The following is a 10250-nucleotide window of genomic DNA, read 5'->3' on the forward strand; positions in this document are numbered from 1 at the left end:
CTGAAGGCAGTGGGAGCACATTTTCAGCAAGCCAATATTTGTTCAAGGATGGCTCTGGTGGAGGTGTGAGCTGCATTGTAGTGCTTTTCCACTGCAATGGAATGCCTTACTGGTGTCATCAACCAGATCCAGAGCCCTTGTCACCCAGGATCCAGCCATCAGCCTGGGCTGGGGCCTTAAAAGGCTCTGAGACCTGTGAGTTGTGCAAAATGTATGAGTCATGAGAGCTCCCTGGGGAACAAGCATAGCCATGCATGATTCCTTAGCTGTGGTAGCAGACCAATTACTTTTTCAAAGAGTGAAAGCCCTTGCAATTCACAAATACCATTGACTGCTCCCAGGAAGCTCTAATGGACATATGAGCTCAGTCAATGATCCCTTGTACTCTAGGGAAAGAAGCAATGCCCCCGATGCCCATTGCCCCAGCTGCCTGGCTGTACTCACCTGTGGAGTAATTGATGAATTCGTTCACATGACGGAAAGGGCATTGGTCACCTCCCTTATGCAGTCCTGTGTCGCAGCCTGTGATATGCCACATATAGAGCCCTGGAAAGCGCCAGCAGCAAAAGAAAATGTCTGCCGAGTGATCTTGAGAGCCACATGGGATTCCTGCCAAATCGATGGGGCTGCAGGTCTTGCTGCACAATCTCACACATTTCAGTGGCCACTTCCTGGGATATACCCAGTTGCCTCTGGCATTGCCTCTCTGACATCTGCAGATAGTTAGTTCTGGTCCTGAGGGTGTGTTGGCACACTAATGCCCATCTCCTATGATGCTTTCCATAGATGGCTGCATCCAGCCTCCCCCTCTGGTGCTGCCTACTGCTGGCATTGCAACCTCAGCTGTTCACCAGCAAGAACCCTCATTTGTCTCATTCTCTCCTCCTGCTCCTGGGGTTGCAGGAATATCGAGTGCATGAAATCCCATAGGTATTCCAGCAATTGAACTGTATGAAGAAGACAGACCTGTGTGTCCATTGATTTCACCCACAGAACTGATGAGCAGTGAGATTTTCAACTCCTTCCATTGTCCACAAGCAAAACTCCAACCACCCCTCACTGGCTGCTCCCATTTCAATCTCCAATCCCAGCATTTCTTACAGGCAGGGAGAAGTAGTTGGACAAATTTTCCCTTTGATCTCACCTCTCAGTGGAGTGTTTTAAACCCTTTGCATGTTGTGTCTTTAAATTATAGACATAAACAATGGGTGTAATTTTCCGTGCCCTCTGGCGTCAGGCCTGTCCAGCAGCATGAGTGGACAATATGGTGAGAAAGCCAAAAATTGGTTTCATGACACCATGGAACTAGTTTGCAATCGTCCGGTCTGCCTGTCAATGGCGGGCCGCATTTCCCGTGATCGGACATCGGGAACTTCATTGTAATACATCTGCATATCATTATAAGCCCTGTCTGCCGGAATCATCCAGCATGATGACGGATCACTGGATCATCCAAGTCCGTCGGCATGATTGCATGTCAACGTGTTTCACATCAACATATATAAGGTGTGCACCTGGCGAGCTGCACTTCACTCAGGACTTCGATGTTTGTTTGCCTACCTTGCTTTGGGCAGCACTCACAGTCATCAGCGCCAGGCTTCACAGACAGCACCACATCACTTTTATGGGGGCTCCCGGGCAGGTCTCTACCTACCAAATCAGCCATATGTGGGTGGCTTTTCAACGGCTGCAGGGCTAGGGCTTGCTTGGGGAAGGGAAAGAAGTGGCCTCAGGCAAGGGAAGAGGCTGTAGGGTAAGAGCTATACTTGGGAAGGGGGTATCCCAGGGTGTGTGTGGATCTGTGTTGATCTGTGCAAGTGGCCTCAAGATGGTGAGGGCTGAGGAGGCAGTCTCCAAAGGAGGTAAGGCCAGATGGACATGTGAGGGTATGTGTGAGAAAATGGGTGGTGATGTTCCTCAAGCTGGCAGTGAGTGAGATGTCAGTGATTGAGTGATGGGCTTGAGTGTGTGAGTTTAGAGTGATGAGATTGTTGCCTTACCCTGGCAGCACGGGTGGGATCATTTATCCTCTATCTGCATTGGATGGCCAACCTCTTCTGCGCAACATTGGTACTGATCACAACTGCCAGCACCTACCAGGCCAAAGAGTGGTAATGTTGCTGCCCCTCCTGCGGCCAGAGCAGGGGTAGAGGACATCACAGCGGGCCTCCATGGTGTCCAAAAGGTACTCATGGAAAGTGTCACTAAACCTGGGGGCTGCAGAGCTCTTGCTTTTTGGGGCCATGTCTACTTTGCAGCAGTCCTGAGCTGGAAGCACTAAGAGGTGCACGTTCAGCTGTACCTTAAATGTGGTGCCTGGCATGATGAAGCGGCGAGGCGGACGAATTGGAGCCTGCTCACCATTGAAACAGCATGTTTCCCAGGGATGCATAATTAATACAGTGGGATTGGGATGATATGACGTGAGAAGCTGCCATTGCAGGCGGCAGATAAAACGCCATTTTTCCTGCCCGCTACCGCAATTAGTGCAAATCTGGGACGATTCCGCCCAGTGTGTTTAAATTAGACGAAAGGATAAATATTTATTTACACAACACTCAAAATGTAAACACAACAAAAACACTCACTACCTTAAATACCCAGACTCATACACAAAAGAAAAGATAAGTTCTAAAGATAATGCATGCATCCTTAATGTATCCTTAATGAGTCCCTTAAGATAAAGACATTCCCCTTAAGATAGAAATTGCAGGCCTGATGGGTTCTTTCTCTAGGTTATTTAAAGACAGGGGGAGGTTGAAAATCTCTGGATTTTTAGCTCAGCTTCTGCAGAAAAGAAATATAATCTTGCAGATGGAAACAAATTATCCCCTCTCTCACTGCCTGAGTTAACTGGTTGTTAGGGAGGATTCTGTACTCCTTGCTGGGTGGTTTTGTTGATTCTCCCAGACTGACCTGCTCTTAGATGGTCCTTGGAATAATATGTGATCTCAAGTCAGTTTCAATCATGTGACTACATGTTCAATACTTCTATTATCCATATGCTGGTACGATGTTAGAAGCCACTGCCACACGATGGAGAATGAAAGGTGGCCATTCACACCTGTTTGTGATAAACTGGTTTCCTCATACCTCTCTTTGTCAGGTTTAAAATTTGCAGACACCAAGTATGTTGGACCATTGTATCCAAGTTTCTATAAACACTGAGGCATTAGGAGCTGTAAATTCCACAAGTGGTCTTGCATTTTGAATGTCTTTTCAGGGGAGGGTCCTCTACCTGGACATTTACATTTTAATTACTTTCCAGAGACATGAATTTGTTCCTGTGTATGTGGAAATCACAAAGAGCCACCTGACCCCCCTGGACTCCATCTTGAGTCAAGGTAAATTGTCCATATTCCATCCTGTTCTTTTATTCAAAGGAAAAAATGTCCATCATCTTCATATGTTCATAGGCACATGATGCTGAGCATCACACAATGAACATAGAACAGAAGAACATTGAAGACACTGAGAAAATGGTATGTATCAGGTTTGTGATAAAACCATTACCCTCCACCATCCTCTTGTCACCTTCACCATCATCCTTGATCCTCTCAACATCATTTTGCACCTTCGCTCCATAACCCTCCAACCTCTCCCCATTATCCTGAACCCTGTCACCCTCCAATTGGACATACCATCTCAGCCCCATGAATCTACACCCGTCCCCATCAATGATCCCCCTATGATTTCTGTACCCTCCCGACATCATCCTTAGAGTTTTGGTTGGATCTTGTGATCTATCCTTTGATAATCCTAATCACAGACTGGACCTGCCCATTTATCAAATAGAACTCCCCTGTGACTGTGAATATTCCTTCTGCCAGCCTACACCCTGAGTTGGACCCACATGTGTACAGTACTGATCCCGCCCTTCAGGCCCTCATTTTTGTTGTCTTGACTGACTGTCCCCACCAACCCCACCCCCCCCAACCCCACCCCCAACCCCCCACTGCAACCAGGATGCCAGGCCCATCCCACCTCACCCCTCTACCCCAACTGCACCCTCTGACCTCCCTTGGATCTCTCTTCCATTCCTCCATGACCCTGACCCTACCTTACGCCCCTCCTCATCCTTGACTTCCCATGCCAGTCCCAAGCTTCCATTCCAAGCTGCCATTCTCTTGTTCCCCTCCCTTGTACTGCAGAGTTCAACAAAGACAACCACTCAACTCAGACGCAACTGCAAAAAGCCAACTGGTGCACACCACCTTTACACGGACATGAATTGGGTACCACCAGATTCCCATGTGCCGCTGACTTAATCTTGAAGTTAGGTTTTATTTTCAAATAACTATAAGATAATGAGTATTCATGGCATGCGAATGTATTAAAAGTAGGAACCTGTGACAGGTCACCATAAGACCCAACCAGCTACTGCCACATCACTGCCTTAATCTTTGCATCTCAACCTGCCGTCAGGAAACCAAACTTTTGGCTCCCACCTGAGTCACCCCACCCACCACTTTTCCTGCTCTTACAAGCCCCACAAAGCACCACTTATATTATGTATCTCACTATAGAAAAAGTAAATCACCTTGTAATAACATACCAAACGCCCAAACTGAGCACAAGTCAAGGGATTCATTGGGAATATGTATTTCATACAAGCTCACAAGTTTGGAAATTACGGATAAATGTTAATTCCAAAATGCAAACACAGTTCATGCTCAGAGCATATCCTTCAATTCAGGAGTTTAATACGTAAGCTTAAAAATTTACCATGACTCCCACTGATTTTAGTCTTTATTCAATTACTTTCATTCAGATTTAGAGAATCATCTCCTGCACATCTTGAGAAAATGAAAATCAGGGAAGCAAAGAAATTATTATGATAATAATTTGAGGTTTAAGAGCAACTGAAAGCATGAAAATATTACAAGGAAATTGATCAAGAATGCCATTCGAAGCAAGATGAATGATATTATCATGATTACGGTGATCATTACTTATACTATTTTGGTAACCCAATCCAACCATGAATATTCACAGAAGGCAACCTATTAAATTGCTCTGTCGTAAGTGCAGGTATTAATAATTCAATTCTATTCTAGTACAGAAATTGGAATTTTAAAAAATAGTCTATCTTATTAGGCATCTTAATCTCCACAAGATTTGTCAGCTGTTCACAGGAACATTAAACACTTGAATGCAGGATTTCTTCAGGGCAATAATAGTAACAACAGCTTAGTCAAGTATTTAAAGTGAGGGGGCTGGTTAGGTCAGTTGGCTAGGTAAGTAGCGTGTGGTTCAGAAAAGAACACTAATAGTGTTCGTTCAATTTCTGCTCTGGCTGCAATAGAATTGGGACCTGCTTACTCACTTACCCTAAACTTGATGCAGACTGGTGTACTTCAAGCTATATAACTGTTTCTCAGTAATAACAGGAGATGCTTATTGTCCCTTGTGGACTATGGCTAATTACAAACTGAGCATTATGTCCACCACACTGTAATACCTAACCCCCAATGTTTGTCAATCAATATTGCCAACTGCAGCTCTTCAGGTGACTTCCGGGTTTCTTTATTCTAGCCAGCTGGACTCATGTCAGAGGTAGCTCCTCCACACTTAAACAAAGTAAAAACATCATGAACACCATTCTAATTCTATTCTATTGAGATGGTCCAAATAATAGATTTTACTTAGACTGTGCAATCCCTGTCTTCAAACATTCATGCCTGTCATCACTACTTTTCCACAATATCTTACGTCAACATTTATGATAGGAATTTGTTTTAAGCAGTTGCCTGTCACAGTGTAATTGCATGCTTCTGGTCAGTAGGTGGCACTCTGGTACATTTGGCCACATTCATCCCTTATATTGTTTCCCTCTTTTTTAAAAAAGGTATTCCTGTTTGAGAGTTTGCCTTCAGGTTTTAAAGTTTGAACAATTTACATTTGGGGCTTCCAGGCCTTCCATTCCCGTTTCAGCCTCCTTCTTCCATTTCAGTTTTGTTTGCTGCTACGGCATCAGACCAGCGCCAAACTTAACAGCTCTGGCCTACCTGCCATTTTCTCTGTACATCATCATGTATGTTTCCCAGCCATCAAGTTCATTTTCATCAGTTCTTCCCAACACCTTTGCTGATCACCTCCTGGCTCCCATGGAAACTCAGGCATCCCTATTTTAGGCTTCAACAGGAAACTGGCACTTTAGCGTTCACCTTGCTTTGCAAATTAATGAAACATAACGAATGGCACAGATGGTCAGAATTGGAATTGTGCAGGGATGTGCAATTAATCTAGACACATTGTGATGCCAGCTTCATGCTACCAGCTCATTTCAATGATTTCAACACCCAGCCAGAATTAACCATGCTTCAGATTGGCTGAATGTATCAGCAGGAAGCCAATATCATGAATAAATAGTACCAGTAACACGAGGCAGCACCGCCTAAAGCTAGTCTGCACTTCTTAAAGGCGTGGTGTGTTGCGGGCTGGAGTGGGTGCTGGCATTCATGTAAGACATGACTCTGATCTGGGAAACATTGAGGAATAGCACAGCATGGGAGAGAATGGGCTTGAGGGTGTTGGACACTGCACTGTTGGCCTTGGTAGAGAACATGTAAAGGAAGAGAGCTTCTGTATGCACAGATGGACCAGAAGCCCTCTAGACACATGATCAGAAGGCAGTGGAGACAGATAGCTGTGAAGGTCACTGCCAAGAGTCAAGCCACAAAGGCCTGGATGTAGTACCACAAGAAGTTCAATGATCTCACACAAGTGATCAATGTCAATGAATGCATCTTCAAATCACATATCCTACCAACTGCGCCAGTAGGCTCAGCTCCTGCTCAATTCACCACACCCTTACCACTCACATATCAACAATTTCTATCAATCAGGACTCATTCCTTTTTTTTATTCACTCGTGGGATGTGTGCGTCGTTGGCTAGGCTACATCTATTGCCCATCCCTAATTGCCCTTGAGAAGGTGGTGGTGAGCTGCCTTCTTGCACCGCTGCAGTCCATGTGATGTTCATATACTCCACCTCGCCCTCACACATTTAGCACTGCTGCAAGTCATAAACACATATAGCACAGTTTGCACACACTGCCAGCTATTCAAACATGTCTACCACATCGCCCAAACAGGTTCCTCACTTCCACTCTTACAGGCCAATATGGTGTACAACTGGGAGCAGCAGGAGTTAACCAAAGGGGGACCTAATCTTGACCAGTGCTGGTCATTATTGGCACACCCATTGCTGAGGCTGTGGCCTGAGGCAGGATTGAAACCATTGAAGATGATGGTTTCCACAAAGTTAATCCTCTTTACACATCCCACCTCCCCTCAACCCACACGCTCTTCTAATTTACAATCCAAAAATAGTATATAGTATAAGCATGCACCTCTCACTTATCCCCTGCCACCCACCCCCACAATGGACATTATCCTTGTGCCTTTCTCTTTTCAGATACCTAAGAAGTGCCACCTGGCCAGGCAGCGAAGGAGCAGCAAGGAAACAGCATAGAGGTGGGACCAGCTTGTGCTGAGACATCGGGCACAAGTGGCCCACAATCAGGGCAAGGAGAGAGTTTAGCACAGGTGCCTGCTTACTAGAGAGTGAGATCACACGCGGGTTCTTCCTCAGAGGACTCAGATGAGCACTTTGACAGAGCAGCACACAGAAGGCAGCCGATGGGTATGAACAGCAAAATATTTGGTGCATTTGGGAATATGCCACAAACCTGTGTTCAATGTCATGGAGCATGAAGGAATCCAGTGCCAACTTGGGATAGGATTTTGCATAGCATGGACGTGGTGGCCAACTCCATGAGAACACTCGCAAGCCTGACCATGATGCAATGTCTAATGACTGATGGCTCAGCTTCCATTGCAGCACAAGCAATAGCCACACAACATCTGAGTGCTGCAGTGGAAGCTCAGATTCCTGTCGTGCCAGGTCAGCTTGCTGCATGTAAGCTCAGACCGCTGCCATCATTGCTGTGGATTACAGCGCTCAATGGGTCTTGCAATGGTCCAGTGATTTGTCCTCTAAAAGATTACTGGGATTGCTGGGGTGCCACCCCTAGGGAAGTGGCAGTGACTCCAAGAAACTCAAATCTGCTGTTCTCTCTTACAATGACTACATTCATCCTCCCAGCCCTGCCACTGTGCCAGTGGCCTGGTTGTTGCCGGTCAGCCAGCAAACCCTGCCTGCAGGTACACATGTCGAGGTGTTGCAGTTCAATACTGGACACTCTAGGGGGAGGGCCACTCAAGGTTAACCTCCAAGATCATCTGCAGCACAAGCCATGCTGCAGCCACTCGGGTAGAACTGTGGACACGCACTAGGATAGGCACTAGGGGAATGCGCAAGGGTAATTAGTTGAATAGTTTATACAATATAGTTTGAATTCATTTCTAAATTTAGCTTGGAATGTTTATTTTGTGGTGGCTTTTATTTTTGCATTGTGGCCAAGAGGTGGTCAGTAACAGAGGAAAGGCAACATGGGACTATTGGTGAATGGGGGATTGGGTTTGAGGTTACTGGTATCGCACTCACTTGAGCTGTTCATGGACAACCCAGGCAGAAAGGAGCTTCTACATCACCCCCTCTGTTCCTCTTCCTTCCCAAGCTCCTGCTCTTCAGCTGCTCACCATACAGTTGTTGGCATGTGCTGTCCACTGATGATAGCGGTGCTGTGCAGCATTCATCACCGTAAATCTTAACCTCCTCCTTGACCAAGTACTGCAGGGGTCTTCCAGAACTGTCCAAGCAGTGGAAATGTCATTTCAGTATTCCAATGGTCTGCTCTATCACAATTTGGCGTCCATTGTATACATGCTGCATACATGTGCATGGGTTGCACACGGGAGTCATTGGGGATGTGGTCAATGGATAGGTCTCATCTCCCAGTGGCCACCCTTCAGCTTGCTGTGGTATCTGAAATGCAGCTGGCACAGCGGATTGCTGCAGAATGAAGGCATCATGACTGCTGCCAGGATACCAGGCATTGACCTGCATGATTCACTGCCTATGGCAGGCACCAGCTGCACACTGTGTGAGTGAAATCACTTTCTGGTCTAGTATAGGGCAGAGTTGGCACACAGTGCCCGCAAAGCAATGTGTATGCACTCGATAGCACGCTGCGCCATTAGGAAGCCTGCAATCCTAGTAAAGCTGTGTGTTCAGTCCGTCTGATTCTCTCTGGCAAGAGAGAATGAAATGTAGTTAACTTTCAATTAATAGAAAGCCTTAGTGATTCCCCTTTACACAACAGAGAATGGCAAACTGGGACATGTTGCAAATATTTCCAGCTCCGGCCTGGAACAAGCCAGGTGCATAAAAACTCATCGCCATCATCACCTTGCCATTAGAAATATGGTCCTTGCTCTGCTCTGAGGTTGCAGTTCTGGCTGCAGAAGGCGGTAGTTTTCGGTGAGGACATCCTTATAAAAACACAGATGCCTCACATATTTTTTTCTCTCAGAGGGTCAGGTAGAATCGCTTCCCGAGCACTTGAGGCGGGTATGGCTTCCAGTGAGAACATTTCTCTTCCCCGCTTCCAGCAGTTTACACTGTTCATTCTCCGAGTCATGCTGCATTCCAAGGGGAATGTCTACTGGTGCCTACAGGTATGGGAGCAGCTGATCAATGCAGAAACCTTGTAGTCAATAAAAAATCCTTCAGCAGCTGCCATACCACTTCCTGTAGACTTGTGTTATTTGAAACAACAATAGAAAACACCAAACACTTGTAGAATTGAAGCAATAGCCAAAAGAAATCAACCAGCAATTAATCTGGAAAGAGTTGATGATCCCTTTAAATAGCAGCAGTTGTGGGGGGGTCCTTTCTGCTGCTGGACACTTGTTTAACTGTGAGAGAGGGCATTCGCTGGAGCGTTGAGCTGCAAAATGGCACCACATGTGTCAAATCAGCTTTGCACGCTGATGAATGTCATGTTCTGCTTACTCTTCATACTTCTGACAGTCATTCACTGTGTGTGTGAGCATCATCCTCACCAATGTCATCCATCATAATTCACCTCAAAAGCCTTCACAACTGTTATGGGCCTTTTCTAAGGGCATCATTGCATCCAAAGAATGGAAACAATCCCAGTTTTGCACTCAAGGTACAGCTAGGCCGGAGCCTATGAAGGTTAACATGCACAGGGGTGATGGATGAATGGGATCTGGTGCGATTTAGGATGCAGGCAGTAAAGTATTGGATGACCTCAAGTTTACAGAGGGTACAAGGTGGGAAAACAGCCAGGGTCTAGAGACAGTGTATAGAGGTAAC

Source organism: Cetorhinus maximus, chromosome 18 (genome assembly GCF_964194155.1).
Source record: "Cetorhinus maximus chromosome 18, sCetMax3.hap1.1, whole genome shotgun sequence".
Taxonomy (NCBI): domain Eukaryota; kingdom Metazoa; phylum Chordata; class Chondrichthyes; order Lamniformes; family Cetorhinidae; genus Cetorhinus; species Cetorhinus maximus.